This window comes from Arachis stenosperma, chromosome 10 (assembly GCF_014773155.1).
Source record: "Arachis stenosperma cultivar V10309 chromosome 10, arast.V10309.gnm1.PFL2, whole genome shotgun sequence".
In the NCBI taxonomy this organism is placed as follows: Eukaryota; Viridiplantae; Streptophyta; class Magnoliopsida; order Fabales; family Fabaceae; genus Arachis; species Arachis stenosperma.
Window position 1 is genome coordinate 53,550,153 of NC_080386.1, and position 21,640 is coordinate 53,571,792.

Here is a 21,640-nt window from a genome sequence, read left to right on the forward strand (position 1 = left end):
CGTGGAATGCTCCTGGTGCCTCTCTTGCTTCTGGCGTTTAACCTCCAGTTTAAGGTTAAACTGGAGGTTAAACGTGGAATGCTTCTTGGTGAGAAGGAAAAGTGTCGAACACGTTTAACCTCTAGTTTAAGGTTAAACTAGAGGTTAAACGTGGAATGCTCCCTTGGTTCAAATCATCATTCTGGCGTTTAACCTCCAGTTTAAGGTTAAACTGGAGGTTAAACGTGGAATGCTTCTTAGTGCCCTTTCTCATTCTGGCGTTTAACTTCCAGTTTAAGGTCAAACTGGAGGTTAAACGCCAGTTACAGCATTTCCTCTTCTTCTCATGATTTTGGCGTTTAAGCTCCAGTTTAGGCTTAAACTGGAGCTTAAACGTCCCATTTGAATTTCAAGCTTCCTTTATTGATTTTGTTGCTTCCTTGCCTAGCCTCTCTTCCCTGAAATCATCCAAACAATTGCATCAAAGTCTTGCAAAATTTCATGAGAATTCATCCATTCATAGCATTCAAGTAATATCACTAAAAACTCATGGAATTTGCATCAAAATCATAATGTTTTGGATGGTTCATTGCTTTGTTGTTCATTTAACCATTCTTGGTTACTTTAAGCTCAAGAAAATGCATAAAACAACTAAAACTAACAGAAAAATGCTAGTGAAACTAGCCTTAGATGCCTTGGCATCACAACACCAAACTTAATACTTGCTTGTCCCTAAGCAAGTCCTGAGATATTTGAGAAGAAAGTATGAAACAGAAGCAATTACATTGGCTATATTAGCAAGCATTTGAAGTTCATCAGAAGGGTTTTATGCAGAAAGTTGCAGCATCACTTTTTCATTCTTATCAGGTAGGATTATCACTTTTTATTGCATCCATTAAACACTGCTATGGCCTCTTGTTATTCTTATGTCCTTGGCACTTTTTCTTTCTTTGTTTTTCTTTTTCTTAGAGCTCCTTTGCTCCTTGTTTGCTCAGTGTTATGTGTTGCACAAGCCTTTGGCATTTTCTTTTTCTTATCAGTGCAGTACACATATCCACTACAGGCATTTTAGTTCACATTTCTTTTTGAGACATTGGTGCCCAGCACCTCTTTGTGTAACTAAATGTTTTGTAGCTAGGTTGCTCTTGATAATGGACTTTTGGTTGATAATCCCGGGTTAGTTAACCCAAGTTACCAAGTGTTAAAACACTCCACAGAACCTATTCATCCAAGCAGATCCTAGTACATAAACACCACAGGCATATGTCTCAAAAGTTCAAACCATTGGTGCCTAGCTTTATTTTCTTAATTCTTTTGCTTTTTGGTTGCCCTTTTTCAGTGGCTTTTCTTCTTCTTTTTCTTTCTTTTTCATGGCCAAGGACATTTATTCATCAAGATCCATAGACAGTATTCAACTTCTACACAAAAATGATAATTCTACACTTAATTTCTAGTGAGCTAACTAAACAATCAAGCATGCATACCACCACTTAATTCTACTTGATTTGTCACTAATTGAGCCAAGTTACTTTTGTTCAAACTTTTCTTTTAATTTTTGGAAACAGAACAAGCATGGCAAGCATTTGTTTAAGAAGGTGGAGTTATATCCAAACATCTAGGCATTTACTTTATTCAAAGCAGTAAACAAACAAACATACTAAAAACTTCACTTAAACTTAAATGACTTAAAATGAAACAAAGCTCATGAAGACAATTCACAACTATCATTTGATTGTTAAGGAACGGGACCACCTCTTATTTATTGCTTGGTTCTTCTTGATTCTTGGGATCCTGCTTCTTCTTGCTTCTTACCTCTTTTTGACCACTTGTACTTCCTTTGTCTTTTCTCATGAGCTTTTTCCAGAATCCAGCCTTTTTCATTGTTTCTTCCACTCCTTTTTCAAGGACCATTGCCTTGTTTATTTCTCCTTCTTTCCTCCCTTTGAAATACTCATCAAAAGCTGGGAATGCTGGGTCCATCTTGTGTAGATGTTCCCCTATGTAGTTCAGCTTGATTTGAGAGCTGATGTTGTAATCAGCTTGAACTGAGTATCTCGCATTCTGCAGAGTGGTGGCTTCCTTGAGTGCCAACATATTGGCATCTTGGTGTTGGCAGATGTGGCTAAGGGATTCCTGTAATTGTAAATTTTGTTCCCTTTGCAGATCTAGGAATCTTGATTCAAAGTTCCCTTGCATGTCCATCATCTTTAGGTGGAAGTCCTCTTGCCTCTCCTGAGACCTCATGTATTGTTGAGATAATCCTTCCATGATTTCCTGCATTCTGCTCATGTCCATGGGGTCTCTGGGAACTTGTTGCCTTCTTTCTGGAATTCCCTACTCTTCTTGCTCTTCTTCTCCTTCTTCTCCTTCTTGCTCTGCTTCTTGCTCTGCTTCTGCTTGTTGCCCTTCTTCATTTCTTCTTTTTGTATGTCTTGGGGGCGCTGGGCCAAGAGTCATTCTCTGAGCAGTGATGGCCATTCCAGGATATAGCCAATTAGGTCTTTCATCTTCAAGTGGTACTTGGGCATCGATGCATAGTCTAATGATGGTGCTAGGGAAGTGGAGCCAGAAGTCATGGTCACTTTTCTCACTAAACTCTTGTATCTGTTCGGCAATGAGTTTATGAACTTTGATCTCCCCTCCCACCATAATGCAATGTAGCAAGATGGCTCTTTTGGGAACTATTTCTGAAGTGTTTGCAGTGGGTAGGATGGATCTCCTAACTATTGCATACCACCCTTTAGCTTCGGGTGTTAGATCTCCCCTTCTCAAGACTCTTGGAGCCCCTTTTGTTTTTCTCACCCATTCAGCTCTGATGGCACAAAGGTCTTCAGCAATAGTCGAATAGTCAGGTTCTCCCATCATCCTTTCCTCATAACTTGCTTGGCTGAAACGTATGTTTTTCAGGCCAAGAGTTTTCATGATTGCTTTTGGGCTGAAATCAACTTCCACCCCTCTCACATAGCTTTTGTATGTGGGTTCCTCGGTTGTATCCTCCCTTACTGCATTTGCATAAAACTCCTTCACCAGGTTGATGTTGATTTTAGTGATTGGCTTAGTCAAAAGCTCCCACTTCCTCTTTTTGATCTTCTCCCAAATACCTGGAAACTCATCCTTTTCAAGGTCAAAGGGAACCTCAGCTAATACCTTTTTAGGTCTCATCCATTCGGCTTGAATCTCATGGAAAATTGATTTGTATTTCCATGCATCAAATTCCCTTTCCTCCTCCATTGGCTCCTTATCCTTTCTTCTTTTGTGGCTAGATGAGGCTGCCATTTGTTCCTTGGTTTTGGCAAGTGACAAGCTAAAGTTGACAAAGTGAAGTAAGAAAGTGTTGTTAGAAGTGTGGTGAGGTTGTTTTCGGCAAGAAATGGTTATGCTATGATGAAAGACAATGTGCAAGAAGGGGATTTGGTGGTGTGGAACTCGTTCCCCAAGTGGTTCTTTATAGTGCATGTACTTGAAAAATGGATGGCTAGGGTGAATTGTGAAGTATGGCTTGATTGTAAATGTATGAGTTAGGGAAAAGGACGAATAGCTTTTCACTTTCTTGGAAGTATTCTGGGTGCATTGGTTGTACATGTAGCTATCATTTCATGCAGAATTCCCTTTTCCCATGTGCTAGTTTCAAAGACTTTTGAACTTTCTTTTTGACCAAGAACCGTGCCTCCCCTCTTGTCTTCTTCCTCCATTCTTATCCTTCCTTTTGTACCTGCACAAACAAACAAATGTGCTATTATTTTTCGGTCCATGTGAATAGTCTTTGCACATGTTTTTCATTCTTTTTGAATTGTAAATCAATGATTGTCTTTGTGAGCTTATAGCCGTGACCTTTGTGTGTATGCACATTTATTAATGGACACCAAACTTAATGTTTGGTAATGTCTCCTGATGTCATGAAATCCATGTTGGTTGTCCTTAATGAATGTGCATAATTCTAATAAATCATAGTCACTTTGGCTCTTTGATCCTAAACAATTTTACTACCTAAAGTAATTGAAATCAAAGTATTAAAACATGCAAATGGTAACTTGTCATGAATTTCTAAATCCAAAGGAACTTCTTGCTTTTCATTAACTGTGTTCCAAGAGGAACACCAAACTTAATGTTTGGTTGTGCACCTTGAGTGAAAGATTGAATACAATTTGAATAAGATTTGGGGTGCCTTTAGGCACACCAAACTTAGAGACCAATTGTATTTAACATGCAATGTTTAGTGCACCTTATCAACAGTTGTCTTGAGGATTCAAGTTCATGCATAAGAAACCATGCTTTATTAGATGCAGGGCAAAACAATCAAGAGTAAGGATACTAAAACATGGGTTGCCTCCCACGAAGCGCTTCTTTAACGTCACTAGCTTGACGGTTGTCCCTTGTTAGGGTGGATTGTAGTGCTTGATGTCCTCTCCTCTCACTATGGAAACATCCCCATTTGATTCCTTCATGATTTCCAAATGTTCCATAGAAAGAACTTTCCTGATTGTGAACACTTGAGGGAGCTGAGAAGGAATGGGTTTGAGGCCAGGTGGGATTGGCAAATAATGACTTGATATTACTTTATCTCCCGGAGAGAAACCTTCAGTGGGAATTTTCTTGTTTCTCCACCCTCTTGGCAATTTCTTTACAATTCTTCCCTCTTTCTTGAGGCTTTCTTCATTGACCCTTATGACAGGAGGGTCCTTCTGAGCTGTTTCTATTGATTCTTGTGGCTTTAACTCTTGCAATTCTTGTTTGCCTTTCAAGGATTGTTTCAGAGTTTCAGTTGCTGGATTACTTTCCTCCAAACACAGATGGCTACTATCATCCTTAGGCTTTTCAGGTTCTGGTTCAGACTCAGATACAGGTTTGAAAACATGGAAAATGAGCTGTTCATCATGTACTCTCAAAATTAGCTCTCCTTGTTCTATATCTATGAGCGCTCTAGCGGTGGCTAGAAATGGCCTTCCTAGAATGATAGGGTGTAGGTAGCTTTCCTCCATGTCCAAAATGACAAAGTCTGTGGGGAAAAAATAATTCCCCACTTTCACCAGCACATTCTCAACTACCCCTTCAGCTTGCTTTTGAGTTTTGTCAGCCAGTTGTATGATTACATCAGTGGATCTCACCTCATTCAGTTGTAGCCTCCTCATAAGAGTCAGAGGCATCACATTTATGCTAGCTCCTAGATCACAGAATCCTCTGTCAATTTTTGTTTCCCCTATGATGCAGGGGATATGAAAACTTCCTGGGTCTATTTTCTTAGAGACCGTATCCTTCTTGATGAGTGCACTGCAGTCCTTGTTCATTATTACAGTTTGTCCTCTCTTCAAAACTCTTTTCTTGCTCAGCAATTCTTTCAAATACTTGATGTGTGTAGGCATCTGTTGGAGGATCTCAAGGAAGGGAATATTGATGTGGAGAGACTTAAATGTCTCTAAGAACCTTGAATATGTTTTCCCTTTTTCACCTCCTCCTAACCTTTGAGGGAATGGTGCTTTTGGTTGGTATGTTTCCAGCATGCCTTCCTCTTGCAGTTCCTTGGCTTGCTCGGCTTCACTTTCCTGCTTAGCTTCTTCCACACCTTCCTTCAAGATTTCTGGTTCCTTTTCTGAGGGTCTGATTCCTTCTTCTTCTGAGACTTCCTTCAACATAGTGATGACCTTGCATTCTTCCCATCTCACTCCCTTTTGTTCCCCTTTAGGATTCTTCTCTGTGTCACTAGGGAACACTGCGGTTGATTTGGGGGCCTGTTGAGATAGCTCTCCTACTCGAGACTCCATCCACTTGAGTTTTTCACCACGGCTTCTTAAGGTCGATCTCACATCTTCCTTAAAGGCTTTCAATTTGGTTATGTCTTGACCCATGTTTGCTAGTATTCCTTCTATCATGTTTAATTGATCTTGAAATTGTTGGTTCGGATTGGATTGGGCAGGTTGATTAATTTGGCCATGATATGGTGGTTGGGAGTAAGTGTTTTGTGTGGCTTGGTATGATCTTTGGTTGGAGTTTTGGTATGTGGAATTGTTATGATGGTTGTGGTTGTAAGGTTTGTGGTTTTGTGGTTGGGTTTGCTGGTTTCCCCACCCAAAGTTTGGGTGGTTTTTCCATCCTGGGTTGTAAGTGTTGGAGTGTGGATCATATGACTGTTTTTGTTGGTTTCCCACATAGTTGGCCTCTTCCCAATCACCTCCTTCAATGCTTACTTCCTCTTGATCTTGTGTGTGTATTGCAGCCACTTGCTTTGTGTCTAATTTCTTGGTGAGCTCTGCTAGTTGCTTGGCAAACACTTTGTTTTGGGCTAGAATTGCATCAACATGGTTCAGCTCCATGACTCCCTTAGTGTTGTGTCTCTCTGAAGCATAGTAGTACTCATTCTCAGCCACTGTCTCAATCACTTCAATGGCTTCTTCCACAGTCTTTTTCCTGTTCAATGAACCTCCTGATGAATGGTCTACAACCTTCCTTGATTCATAAGAAAGTCCATCATAGAAAATATGCAATTGCACCCATTCAGGGAACATGTTGGGTGGACATTTCCTTGTCAATTCTTTGAACCTCTCCCATGCCTCGTAGAGCGTCTCACCATCTTGTTGTCTAAAAGTTTGAACCTCAGATCGAAGCCTATTGACCTTTTGTGGGGGGTAGAAACGTGCCAGAAACTTGCTCTCCACCTCCTCCCAGGTTGTTAGGCTGTCCCTTGGGAATGATTCCAACCACTTAGCTGCCTTGTCCCTAAGTGAAAATGGGAACAAGAGCAGTTTATAGGCATCTTCCTGGACTCCATTGGACTTCACTGTGTCGCAAATTCTCAGGAATTTTGTGAGATGTTGGTTGGGATCTTCACTAGCACTCCCACCAAATGAACAATGATTCTCCACCAATGATATTAGCTGTGGTTTGAGTTCAAAATTGTTGGCCTGAATGGGTGGTTTCTGAATGCTGCTACCACAATTCCCAGAGGTTGGGTTTATGTATGAACCAAGAACCCTCCTATCAGGAATGGCATTGTTTCCATCAGCCCTCTCATGGTTGTGAAATTCTCTATCCATGTTGAGATCTAGAGCTTCCTCAAAGTTGTCCTCAGATTCTCCTTCAGATTCCTCTTCTCTCAGTACTCTCTTCCCTCTTGCTTCCCTTCTACGTCTATGAAGGGTCCTCTCTAGTTCGGTATATGGAGGAGTTGATGTCTCTCCTCTCCTACCTGTCATACAAGAACACAGCACAGGCAACAAACAAGTGAAATACTCTTGGTTAATGGAAGAGTATGGTTAGAGCAGTTGAGGAATTAATTCAAATAGTTAGTGGGTTAGTGAGTTAGTTGCTTGAATTTAAAGGCATAAAGAAAGAAAAAGCAAATAACAGAGTGCAGGAATTAAAATTCAACAAGAACTTGAACTGAATTAACAAAAACAAGAAAAATGCTCAATCTAGTTAACTTCCAAATTGAGAATTGTCAATCGAAAACCAATCCCCGGCAACGGCGCCATAAACTTGATGTTGCATAAACTTGTTATGCTACGATTTAGGAAATTGCACAATCGGCAAAAATTCCTTCCGGCAAGTGCACCGGTTATCGTCAAGTAAAAACTCACAAAAGAGTGAGGTCGAATCCCACAAGGATTGGTTGAATGAGCAATTCGAATTAGAAGTTTGTTTAGTTGAGCGGAATCAATTTTTGGATGGGAATTTGCATAAAATAAATGTGGCAGGAAACGTAAATTGCAATGAATTGAAATTGCATAAACTTAAATTGCGAGAATTAAGGTGCGAGAAAGTAAATTGCTGAAATTAAAGGGAATTGAGGGTGATTGCATGAATTGAAATTGCAGAATGTAAATAGAAAGTGTAGATCAGAAATGGGGAGTTCATTGGGGTCAGGAGGTATTGAAATCTCCGAATCAAAACATTTTCATCTCTTCCTCAACCAATGCATTCATTGAATCTTGCTTGGCAATCTTATATGATTGGATCCCAATTCCTTGGCTCACCAATTCTCTCTAAAAACAAACAAATTCCCAATCCCTTGGTTTAAATGTTCATAAGAAGAGATGATGCTTGATCACTGATTATACCACACAGTTTCATGAACCACAATTTGGTAGGATTACATGTCACAATATCCATCCAAACCCCAATCCAATTCACTGTGAGAAAGCTTCTCTAGCATGAATCCATCATTCCTTTCCCAAGGTTCCGAAGGATTCCAATTATGGGTAGTTTCTTTCCCAAGACAACTACCCAATGGAATTAGATCGAGAAGCTTTCTAACAAAATTCAAGAGAAAAGATTGAAGAAGAAGATAAAACTATTATTGATTCATTGAATTACAATAGAGCTCCCTAACCCAATGAAAGGGGTTTAGTGATTCATTGCTCAGAATTCAATTACAAAACTGATGAAAAGTTCTAAAGTGTAAAAATGTCAAAAGGTCCAAAGATCCTAACTAACTTCAATTCTATCCTATTTATACACTTTCTAAATTGAGCTTCTGTTGTGTTTCTTGGGCTTTGAGGCCTTTCCTTGATTTCCTTTTGCTTTAGGCTTATGGTCCATAATCCTGATGAGGCTGTGATCCAATTCAGTAACATTCATTGAGCAAACTTAGTGATAAACAAGTAATGACACAAGACTCAACAATTTGAAGTTCCAGACTCATCAATTCTTCAGGCCCAATCTCATAAACCATGATATTCACTTGGGTTTCACACCATAATACGTTTAAGTTAGTATTTGTGCTCAATTGCTAACTTAAACTTCAATATATTTGGCCCAGAAACCTTTTCAAATGGTGGTGTTTAAGTTGAAGTTTAAGTTTCAGTTTAAGGTCAAACTAAAACTTAAACGTGGAATTGGAAGAAAGCAACCCAGGAGTGTACATAGTCGAACACGTTTAACCTCCAGTTTGAGGTCAAACTGGAGGTTAAACTTGGAAATGAAGAAAGCAACCCCTGGAGGCAATTTGGATCGAACACGTTTAACCTCCAGTTTGAGGTCAAACTGGAGGTTAAACGTGGAATGAAGAAAACACCCTGGAGGAAGGAAATGGTCGAACACGTTTAACCTCCAGTTTGAGGTCAAACTGGAGGTTAAACGTGGAATGCTCCTGGTGCCTCTCTTGCTTCTGGCGTTTAACCTCCAGTTTAAGGTTAAACTGGAGGTTAAACGTGGAATGCTTCTTGGTGAGAAGGAAAAGTGTCGAACACGTTTAACCTCTAGTTTAAGGTTAAACTAGAGGTTAAACGTGGAATGCTCCCTTGGTTCAAATCATCATTCTGGTGTTTAACCTCCAGTTTAAGGTTAAACTGGAGGTTAAACGTGGAATGCTTCTTAGTGCCCTTTCTCATTCTGGCGTTTAACTTCCAGTTTAAGGTCAAACTGGAGGTTAAACGCCAGTTACAGCATTTCCTCTTCTTCTCATGATTTTGGCGTTTAAGCTCCAGTTTAGGCTTAAACTGGAGCTTAAACGTCCCATTTGAATTTCAAGCTTCCTTTATTGATTTTGTTGCTTCCTTGCCTAGCCTCTCTTCCCTGAAATCATCCAAACAATTGCATCAAAGTCTTGCAAAATTTCATGAGAATTCATCCATTCATAGCATTCAAGTAATATCACTAAAAACTCATGGAATTTGCATCAAAATCATAATGTTTTGGATGGTTCATTGCTTTGTTGTTCATTTAACCATTCTTGGTTACTTTAAGCTCAAGAAAATGCATAAAACAACTAAAACTAACAGAAAAATGCTAGTTAAACTAGCCTTAGATGCCTTGGCATCAAGGTTCAATAGAATCTCTATGGTCTCTAGGTGAGCCTTAGATTCCTTAGGTTCCTCAGTTTTGAACTCCTTTTTGTTCAGAGGAAGTCCCAGGAAGTCTTCCTCATTGGGATTCACGTCCTTCTCCTCCTTTGTGCATTCGGCCATATTGATTATATCAATGGCCTTACACTCTCTTTTTGGATTCTCATCTGTATTGCTTGGGAGAGTACTAGGATGAGTTTCAGTTATTTTCTTACTCAGCTGACCCACTTGTGCCTCCAAATTTCTAATGGATGACCTTGTTTCACTCATGAAACTTAAAGTGGCGTTAGATAGATCAGAGACTATATTTGCTAAGCTAGAGGGGCTCTGCTCAGAATTCTTTATCTGTTGTTGAGAAGATGATGAAAAAGGCATGCTATTTCTAAACCTGTTTCTTCCACCATTATTAAAGCCTTGTTGGGGCTTTTGTTGATCCTTCCATGAGAAATTTGGATGATTTCTCCATAAGGAATTATAAGTGTTTCCATAAGGTTCACCCATGTAATTCACCTATGCCATTGCAGGGTTCTCAGGATCATAAGCTTCTTCTTCAGAAGATGCCTCTTTAGTACTGTTGGATGCATTTTTCCATCCATTCAGACTCTGAGAAATCATGTTGACTTGCTGAGTCAACATTTTGTTCTGAGCCAATATGGCATTCAGAGCATCAATTTCAAGAACTCTCCTTTTTTGAGGCGTCCGATTACTCACAGGATTCCTCTCAGAAGTGTACATGAACTGGTTATTTGTAACCATGTCAATGAGTTCTTGAGCTTCTGTAGGCATTTTCTTTAGGTAAATGGATCCACCTGCAGAATGGTCCAGTGACATCTTAGAGAACTCAGATAGACCATCATAGAATATATCCAAAATGGTCCACTCTGAAAGCATATCAGAATGACACTTTTTGGTCAACTACTTGTATCTTTCCCAAGCTTCATAGAGGGATTCACAATCTTTTTGCTTGAAGGTCTGAACATCCACTCTAAGCTTGCTCAGCTTTTGAGGAGGAAAGAACTTGGCCAAGAAGGCCGTGACCAGCTTATCCCAAGAGTCCAGGCTATCTTTAGGTTGTCAGTTCAACTATGTTCTAGCCTTGTCTCTTACAGCAAAAGGGAAAAACATGAGCCTGTAGACTTCAGGATCTACTCCATTAGTCATAATAGTATCACAGATCTACAAGAATTCAGTCAAAAACTGATAGGGATCTTCTGATGGAAGTCCATGAAACTTGCAGTTCTGTTGCATTAGAGCAACTAGTTGAGGCTTCAGCTCAAAATTGTTTGCTCCAATGGCAGGGATTGAGATGCTTCTTCCATAAAAATTGGAAGTAGGTGTAGTATAATCACCAAGCATCTTTCTTGCGCCTCCACCATTGTCATTGGGTTCGGCCATGTCTTCTTCTTTTTTGAGATTCTCTGTAAGGTTTTCTCTGATTTGTTGTGCTTCAGCTTCTCTTAGTTTCTTCATCAGAGTCATTTCAGGTTCAGGATTCGCTTCAACAAGAATGTCCTTGTCTTTGCTCCTGCTCATATGAAAAAGAAGAGAACAGAAAAGAAGAGGAATTCTCTATGTCATAGTATAGAGATTCTTTTATTTTGAGTAGAAGAAGAAAAGAATAGAAGAAGAAGGAGAAAAATTCGAACGCAGAAGATAAGAGAGGGTTCGAATTTTAAGATGAAGAAAAGTGTTAGTAAATGAATAAATAAATAGAAAGAGATGAGAGGAAAGAATTTTCGAAAATTGTTTTGAAAAATAGTTAGTGATTTTCGAAAATTAAGAGAAGAAATAAAATTAAAATTAAAATTTGAAACAATTAGTTAATTAAAAGAATTTTGAAAAAGAGGAAGGAATTTTCAAAAATTAGAGAGAGAAAAGTAGTTAGGTGGTTTTGAAAAAGATAGGAAACAAACAAAAAGTCAATTAGTTAGTTGAAAAAGATTTGAAAATCAATTTTGAAAAAATAAGAAGTTAGAAAAGATTTTTAAAGGGATATGATTTGAGAAAGATATGGTTAAAAAGATATGACTGAAATTTATTTTGAAAAAGATTTGATTTTTAAAATTAAAATTGATTACTTGACTAACAAGAAACTAAAAGATATGATTCTAGAATTTAAAGATTGAACCTTTCTTAACAAGAAAGTAACAAAGTTCAAATTTTTGAATCAATCACATTAATTGTTAGTAAAGTTTTCGAAATTTTGAAATGAAATTAAGAAAAAGATTTTGAAATCACTTTTTGAAAAAAAAATTTGAAAAATAATAAGAAAAATGAAAAAGATTTGATTTTTTGAAAAAGATTTTGAAAAGATAAGATTTTTAAAATTGAAATCTTGACTTGACTAACAAGAAACAAATAATTTTAAAAATTTTTTACTAAGTCAACCCAAAGATTTCGAATTTTATGAGAGAAATAAGGAAAAGATATTTTTTGATTTTTTTGAATTTTTAATGATGAGAGAGAAAAACACAAAAAATGACTCACAAGATGAAAATTATGAATCAAAACACATGATGCATGCAAGAACACTATGAATGTCAAGATGAACACCAAGAAGACTTTGAAGATCAAGATGAACATCAAGACTTATTTTTGAAAAATTTTCAAGAAAAGAAAAATATGCAAGACACCAAACTTATAAATTTTCAATGCTTAGACACTATGAATGCAAAAATGCATATGAAAAATAACAAAAGACACAAAATAAGAAAATATGAAGATCAAACAAGAAGACTTCCCAAGAACAACTTGAAGATCATGAAGAACACATGCATGAATTTTTTCGAAATTTTTTTTGAAGAATAAAAATATGCAATTGACACCAAACTTAAAAATTGACTTTAGACTCAAACAAGAAACACAAAATTATTTTTTGATTTTATGATTTTATAATTTTTTTGTATTTTTTTCAAAAATTATTTTTTTGAAAAACGAAAACAAAGAAAAAATTTTTGAAAAATTTTTTTGAAAACTTTTTGGAAAACAAAATAAGAAGAAAATTACCTAATCTGAGCAACAAGATGAACCGTCAGTTGTCCAAACTCGAACAATCCCCGACAACGGCGCCAAAAACTTGGTGCACGAAATTGTGATCATCAACAATGGTGCCAAAGATTTGGTGCTCTCAAACGTGAATCACACTTTGTCACAACTTCGCACAACTAACCAGCAAGTGCACTGGGTCGTCCAAGTAATACCTTACGTGAGTAAGGGTCGATCCCACGGAGATTGTTAGTATGAAGCAAGCTATGGTCATCTTGTAAATCTCAGTTAGGCGGATAATAAATGGTTATAGAGTTTGATAATTAAAAATATAAATAAAACGTAAAATAAAGATAGAGATACTTATGTAAATCATTGGTAGGAATTTCAGATAAGTGTATGGAGATGCTTTATCCCTTTTGAATATCTGGTTTCCTACTACTTTCATCCAATCATTCTTACTCCTTTCCATGGCAAGCTGTATGTAGGACATCACCGTTGTCAATGGCTACTTCCCATCCTCTCAGTGAAAATGGTCCAAATGCTCTGTCACAGCACGACTAATCATTTGTCGATTCTTGATCATGTCGGAATAGAATCCAGTGATTCTTTTGCGTATGTCACTACGCCCAACAATCGCGAGTTTGAAGCTCGTCACAGTCATTCAATCCCTGAATCCTACTCGAAATACCACAGACAAGGTTTAGACTTTCCCGATTCTCAAGAATGGCCGCAAATAATTCTAGCTTATACCACGAAGATTCTGATTAAGGAATCCAAGAGATACGTGCTCGATCTAAGGTAGAACGGGAGTGGTTGTCAGGCACGCGTTCATAAGGACGGATGATGATGAGTGTCACGGATCATCACATCCATCTGGTTGAAGTGCAGCAAATATCTTAGAATAAGAATAAGCTTAAATTGAATAGAAGAAGAATAGTAATTGTATTAATTCTCGAGGTTCAGCAGAGCTCCACACCTTAATCTATGGTGTGTAGAAACTCCACCGTTGAAAATACATAAGTGATGGTCCTGGCATTGCCGAATGGCCAGCCTCCAAAACGTGATCAATAGTCTCATAAGATGAACAATAGATTAAAACTGAGACCAAAGATGTCTAATACAATAGTAAAATGTCCTATTTATACTACACTAGCTACTAGGGTTTACAAAAATAAGTCTATGTGCAGAAATCCACTTCCGGGGCCCACTTTGGTGTGTGCTTAGGCTGAGCTTGAGCTTTACACGTGCAGAGGCTTCTTTTGGGGTTAAACGCCAAGTTGTAACGTGTTTTTGGCGTTTAACTCTGGTTTGTGACGTGTTTCTGGCGTTTTACTCTAGAATGCAGCATGGAACTGGCGTTGAACGCCAGTTTGCATCGTCTAAACTCGAATAAACTGTGAACTATTATATATTGCTGGAAAGCCCTGGATGTCTACTTTCCAACGCAGTTGAGATCGCACCATTTGGAGTTCTATAGCTCCAAAAAATGCATTTCGAGTGCAGGGAGGTCAGAATCCAACAGCATTAGCAGTCCTTTGTCAGCCTCTTATCAGATTTTTGCTCAGGTCCCTCAATTTCAGCCAGAAAATACCTGAAATCATAGAAAAACACACAAACTCATAGTAAAGTCCAGAAATGTGAATTTTGCATAAAAACTAATAAAAATATCCCTAAAAGTAGCTAGATCCTTCTAAAAGCTACCTAAAAATAATGCCAAAAAGTGTATAAATTATCCGCTCATCACTAGCCTTCCAACACTCATATGCCCATGCTAAGTTATTCTTTAATGACCTTGTTTGTTTATGATCATTATTACTTACTTACTTTGACTCACAAAATTTAAGATGGTAGTCATAATGTCACTGCAACATGTTACAATTCAAAATTCAGACTATGCTTTATTCACAAGGAGCAACCACACATGCATAGAAAGGAATAAAAGACAATCATGCAATTTAAAGTTCTAGAAACAAGTAAGAAAAAAAGGGACATTACCACCTTGTAGTTCATCTTCATTGTTGTTGTCCTTTTCCTCTTATTCTTCCCCTTCCCAAGCCAAACTTAGAATGCTTGCTTATCCTCGAGCAACAATTAAAACAGTGGTGATGGGGTCTATGATGGATCATGAGTGTCTTACACAATAAAATGTGAGTAGTACATGTGTTTTCAGCAAGCAAAATTAAGGATACAATAAGGGCACAAGAAGTAAACACAGAGACAATATGATTGCATTAATGAGTGGTGTGCATGATAAATTGCATAAAAATATAAGTGACACACCAAATTTAGTGTGACACTTTCCCTTGGAATTGATGCAAGTATACAGTAATGATTGGACATAAGTTTTGTTGCATAGCAACACCAAACTTATAATGCAATCATATGCCATATTATTGAAAATAAACAAAGCAAAGAAAGGACATAAACAGAACGAAGAAAAGAAATAAACGAAGCAAAGAAAGGAAATATTACCTACGGTTGGGTTGCCTCCCAACAAGCGCTCTTTTAATGTCATTAGGTTGACATGTTGTTCTCAACTTTCTTCCTCTTCTTCTAGTTGATTAAGAGGAATGACCTCAAAGGGAGAGAAGAGCAAGTTGATGCCCCCTGTTTTGGCCTATTCTAAGCAAGCTTTCTTTTGCTATTTGCTTGGTTTGCTTTGCTTGTTGGGGCAGTAGGGGTTGGGTTGCTTGTGGTTGACCATTTCTTCTTCATGGATATGATCAATGGTAGCTTGGTCATAATCCTTTCTTCGGTGCTCTTGTTGGTTACCTTCACTTCTTGGATATCCCGATTTGGGTGTTGTGTGATGTGTGTAGTGTGTGATGTGTGGAAAATGATCCAACATAAAACTCACCGGTAAGTGTACCGGGTCGCATCAAGTAATATAACTCACATGAGTGAGGTCAATCCCACAGGATTGAAGGATTGAGCAATTTTAGTTTAGTGAGTGATTTAGTCAAGCGAATCAAGTGTTGGTTGAGTTGTTTGCAATTGACAGAAATTTAAATTGCTTGAAATGTAAAGGGAGAGGGGAGAATTGCAGTAAATTAAATAGCAGAAAAGTAAAAGAAGCTGAAGCTTAAAATGCAAGTAATATAAAGTGCAGAAACTTAGATTGCAAGAAATGTAAATGGCTGAAACTTAAAGTGAAAGAAATGTAAATTGCTTGAATCATAAAAGGGATTGGGAATTGGGATTGCAGAATTTTAAACAAGCAAAGGTAAATTGCAACAAACAGAAAAGCAGAAGATGAAATGAATTGAAGTGGGTCTCAAACAGAAGAGTGAAATGCCTTGGAGAATTTAAAACAGAGAAGCAGTGCTTAATTTGCAGCAAATTGAAAGTGGTTGAAGATCTCAGGAGTGGAAGAGACTAGATAACAAGTCTAGATCTCAAATCCTTCCTTGATCCAACAAGAACAGTTGCAAAAGAAAATAAAGGTAAGCAAGTTGCAGAAAGAGTAGAAGCAGAAGCAATAAACAGAAAGTGAAATTCAATTATGCAGAAAATTTAAACAAGAGATCACAAGGTGAGATTGAAACAGAAGTTCTTCAATTCTTCACCCAAGATCCAAGGCAAGAAAAGTAAAGAGTGCTCAAGCAAGAATAAGGAAGAAGAGAGATCAATTCTCTTTCCCAATTCTCTAAGATATTTAAAAGTAAAAGCTCCCAAATTAAAATGCAAAATTCAAAGTAAAGTCTAGAGGTTCCAAAGTAAAAAAAAAAGGTCCTAATTACATCAAACTAGCTCCTATTTATACACTTTCTATTCTTGGATTTTGGGATTTGGATGGGCTTTTGATTTGGTGAAGAAATGAATTAAGTTGGATTTTTAATTGAATTTTAGCCCAAGTTGAGATGTGCTCCCAGGAGGATGCTCAGCTCACAAGTTGAGCTAAGCATTGAGGCCTTGTGTGTAATTGCCTTGTACCGTGCCAAGCATCAGGGGAATGCTCAGCTCACAAGTTGAGCTGAGCATTGGTGCCTTGGTGCCAATTTGGTGCGCGTCTTATGCTGCTAGCCCGTGTCTTGGTGCGCGCTCCACTCCCCTGGCCGTGCCAAGATGCTTGCGTGATGCCCATGAAGTAGCGCTCTACTCACTAAGTGAGCTGAGCATTGGTTCTTCCAAGGGAAGGTCCTTGGTTCGAAACCCATGGGAAGCATGCGCTGAAGCTTTTCCTTGGTTTTCTTGTGGTGCCTTGCTTCCTTGCTTCCTCAAGGTGTGGGGTTCGAACCTTGGGGAATGCATTTTGGCCATTTTTGGCTTATTTTCCTTGTGAGTAGTGCCTCCCTCATCCCCCTTGGTCATGGGTTCAAGTCTTGGGGCATGCACTTGCAACTTGTTTTCTTTGAATTATTCCTCAATGCTTTTCGACAATGCTCACTTGGTGAGCTGAGCATTGTTTTTCTTTACCTTGTTTCTTGGCTTCCTATTGTGCTCAGCTCACAAAGTGAGCAGGTCATTGTGCCTTGGTCCCATGGGAGTGAGTGTAGCGCTCACTTAGTGAGCATTGTGCTCTTGGAGTGAGCTTCAAGGTTTCATGCGCCACACTTCCTCCTTTCTTTACCACACTTTTTCTTCCTTGAGCCACACTTCTTAGGCCACGTTTTCTTCTTTTCTTCTTTTCTTCACCTACAATTAATCAAAACAACCAATCAAAGTATCACCAAATTCACAAGGTTTTATAAATCATTAAAATGCAATTAAATTTAGCCTAAACCTCATGATTTAGCATCAATTATATGGTGGTTATTTGATTCAAAGAAACCATGCATTTCCATTCCAAATCACTTACTTAAAATGCAAGAAAGTGCATAAAACCTAATGAAAACAAAGAAAAAGACTAGTGAAACTAGGCTTAGATGACTTGTCATCAGTGTGCTCTTCGTCAAAAGCCTCTTGAATTGGTGGTCCAATGAGCACTTCATCTATGTAGCTCTCTGCTTCAATTGAGTGTGAACTTCCTTGGTTGACTTCCTCCCTTTCTTCTGTATGATCTTTCATTGAGTCCCTTGGGAGGAAGTTTACATGTTCCTCTGTCACCTCAATTAGCCTCTGTGGATATGGAATTCTAGGCTCATATATCTCCACAACCTCATTCTTCATTGGGGTTTCACTTGATATTGGACCTCTTTTTTTCTTGTTCTTCCACTTCCTCCTTTGCACTCAACATCAGGTTTAACATCACTTCTATGAATGAAGTTTGTTGATCTTCCCAAGATTTCTTCATCTCCTCTTTATATATTTCAATCACAGACTCAAGCTTTTGTGTGGGTTGTGAGTTTTCATATTCCTTTGTCACCTCAAGTAGCCTCTGTGGATGTGAAATCCTTGGCTCATATACCTCCACCGCCTCATTCATCATTGAAATTTCACTTGATACAGGGGCCTCTTCTTCCATTTCCTCACTCACAGATTGGTTTTAGTCTTCAATGCTTGGCAATCCTAAGTATTTCCTTATTTTCTCTAAGTGCCCATCCATTTTCAGAAAGAGGATTTCTTGTTTTGTCCAGGATTTTTTTTGCCTTTCCAATAATTCTCTGGACTTTTAAAGGAGATCCTCAGCTACTAGCTCAAAAGATAATGGTTGAGAGAAATTTCGTGGATATGGATGTGTTGTGTTGGAGTTGTTTTGAGGGGTATGGAATGAATCTTGTGAGTTATGAAATGAATTTTGTGAATATTGAGATGAGTTTTCTGTGTAGTGTAATGAATTTTGTGGTTGGTGAAATGAGTCGTATGGATCTTGGAGGAATCTTTGTGTCGAGGCAAAATCAAGTGATGAAGAATTTTTAAGTGAAAAACTGGGAGGTGAGGTTGGACAATTTTGCATAAATGAGTTGAAGGTATGCTCAAGTGATGATGGCTCTTGATAAGTGGAGTATGAACTGTTAAATGTTCTTTGATTTTGATCTTTCCACCCACAACTTGAGTAATTGTTGAATTCATCACAGTGTGGATCATTTTGTTATCCTGGGGAGCAATCTTGCATGAATTTTTTGATAGCATAATCAAGAGATGATGTCTCTTGCTGAATAGAATATGGAGCATTAAAATCTCTTTGGTTTTGACCCTCCCAATCACAATATGAGTAGTTGTTAGATTCATCAAAAGAGGACTCATTTTGTGTCTTTGGGAGGTGTTCATACTCTATCATTTCTTGTTGATACTCCCATCCGCCATTAGCATAATGACATGAATCATTTTGTGGTGTTGGGCAATATCTCATGAAATTGTCTTGATCATTTTGTGGCTCTGGAGCATATCCCCACTGGGTGGATTGCTCATAATCTATCATTTCTTGGTGATATTCCAAGCCACCATTAGAATAGTCATTTTATGATGGTGAGTAATATCCCATGAAATTTGTTTGATCAAAAGTTGAGGTAAACTCCATTTGAATTTTGTAAAACACAATCACCAAAGAAAATTGAAAGTTATGTCACAGAGAAGAATTTCTTAGTGATGCAATAACACAAACACCTTAGTATCAACAGAAAATAGAAAATTAAAAGAACTTTAAATGGAAAAAACAAAGAAAATGCTTAATCTAGACTTCTCACCCATATAATCATTGTTGATCTAAATCCATCCCTGGCAACGGCGCCAAAAACTTGATGACGAAAAATTAATTTCGCTCAAACTAATCGGCAAGTGTACCGGGTCGCATCAAGTAGTAAAACTCACAAAAGTGAGGTTGATCCCACATGGATTGATGGATCAAGAAACTTTAGTTAGGTGATGAATTTAGTTAAGCTAATATTGATGAATTGGGTGAAATTGGATTGACAGAGAGTAAATTGCAAGAAATTTAAAGTGCAGAATGTAAATTGCATCAAATGTAAAAGGACTGGGTGTTGGGAAATTAAATGGAATAGAAATAATAGAGAGAAAGATTCATTAGGGATTGGAGATATCATAATCCACAATGAAGCAAATGGGTCTCAACTCCTTTCTCAATCATATGAGTAGATCTATGGCGGATTGAAATTGAATGGATCCCAATTCCTTGGCAATCCAACTTTCTAATCATAATCAATATTGCCAATTCCTTTATCTAATTGTCATGAGAAGAGGTTAAGTACATGTCTCTCATCCATAAGCCACAATAACTCTCAGGATCTCAATTCCTCCCGAATGGTATTGATCAAGAGAGTAGTGAAGGATAAAGCCTCAGTTCTAATGCTCATGAAGGCTCACACAAGCATTTCCAGATTTAAACCCCCCTTCCGGAATGAATGAATCAACAATCAAAATAGAGGATATCTGATAAACCCATATTTTATGATATATATTGTGCTCAATTTAAGTGATTTATTTAACCCTTCACGTACTTATTCATGGAAATTGCATAAGTTTTGCTTTCCCTTCCTTATTATGTGATATATTTGAAATACATATATTCTATGCTTTAAAATTAATTATTTTAATTACCCTTTATTACCATTTGATGCCGTGATTTGTGTGTTGAGTAGTTGCAGAGCTTCTAAGGCAAGAATGACTTAAAGGATGGAAAGGAAACATACAATAATGGAAGGAAAGCACCAAACGGAGTTTTTGCAGAAACTGGCAGCGACACAAACGCATGGATGACGCGGCCGCATGCCCAGCACGAAAAGGAAGCAACGCGACCGTGTGACCCACGCGGCCGCGCGCCTTAAGCAGAACACAGATGACGCGAACACATGATCAAAGCGAACGCGTGACAAGGAAAACTCGGAATGACGCGACCGCGTGACAGATGCCACGCACTAAAAATTACAGAAAACGCTCCCAGCAGTTTCTAAAGCCCTTTTTGGCCCAGATCTAGGTCCAAGAGGCAGAGATTAGAGGTTATGAAGTGGAGGAATGCATCCATTGAGAGGAGATAGCCAGTTATTTTTCACTTTTCGTAGTTTAGATGTAGTTTTTAGAGAGAGAAGTTCTCTCCTCTCTCTTAGGATTATGATTTTTAGAAATTAGGAATGTTTCTTCTTCATCTCAGGTTCAATGTTCTTCTATTTATTCTATCCTTTATTTGTTTAATGACCATTCATGTTATGATTTTAGTATTTAAATACAATTTGAGGTATTTCAGACTCATGATTGCTTTTTTGTATTTTTAATTTAAATTATTTACTATTGACTTTGGTTGATTAATTGGTGACTCTTGAGTTGTCAAACTCAGCAGTGGTTGAAATTGGCAGATTCTAATTGATCTAGATCGCTCTAAAGCTAGTGCTCTCACAGGGATTGACTAGGACTTGAGGATCAAGCTAATTAGTCTACTTGACCATCCTTTGTTTAATAAAGGATAACTAAGTGGGATTAAAACCCAATTCTCATCACACCTAATAAGGATAGCTAGGATAGGAATTCCAATTCTAATGCCTTGCCAACAGTTTATTTTATTATTACTATTTTATTTTTCTTATCATTTAACATACTTGTTTCCTTACTTTCAAAACCCCCAATTTACAAGACTCATAACCAATAATAAGAACATACCTCCCTGCAATTCCTTGAGATGACGACCCGAGATTTGAATACTTCAGTTATCAATTTATTTAGGGGTTTGTTACTTGTGACAACCAAAATGTTTGTAAGAAAGGAATTTTGTTGGTTTAGAAACTATACTTGCAACGGGAATTTATTCTGAATTCTAGACGACGCAAAAGTTCTCTCTTTAATATCCAATAGCTACCCAAACGGATTGAGAAGAAGAAGAAGTTCACTCAATCATGTGAATTATAATGGAGCTCCTCCCATAACGAAGTGGGGTTAATAGATCATCGTTCTAACAACAAGTGCAGTAAATTTGAACTGCATAAAAGTAAATCAAGCTCATTCAAGGTGCTGCCATTCAAAAGCTAGAAGCACAAATTGGATATCTATCAAAGCAAATCCCTACCCAT

General features: G+C 37.9%; 1 non-coding gene across 1 annotated transcript; it reads left to right on the forward strand.

Annotated features, from left to right (window-relative positions):
* Positions 1 to 10,640: 10,640 nt before the first annotated feature.
* Positions 10,641 to 10,748, forward strand: LOC130959206 (small nucleolar RNA R71). Its single transcript, XR_009078301.1, has one exon. It is a non-coding gene; the product is annotated as a small nucleolar RNA R71 (small nucleolar RNA).
* Positions 10,749 to 21,640: the final 10,892 nt, after the last annotated feature.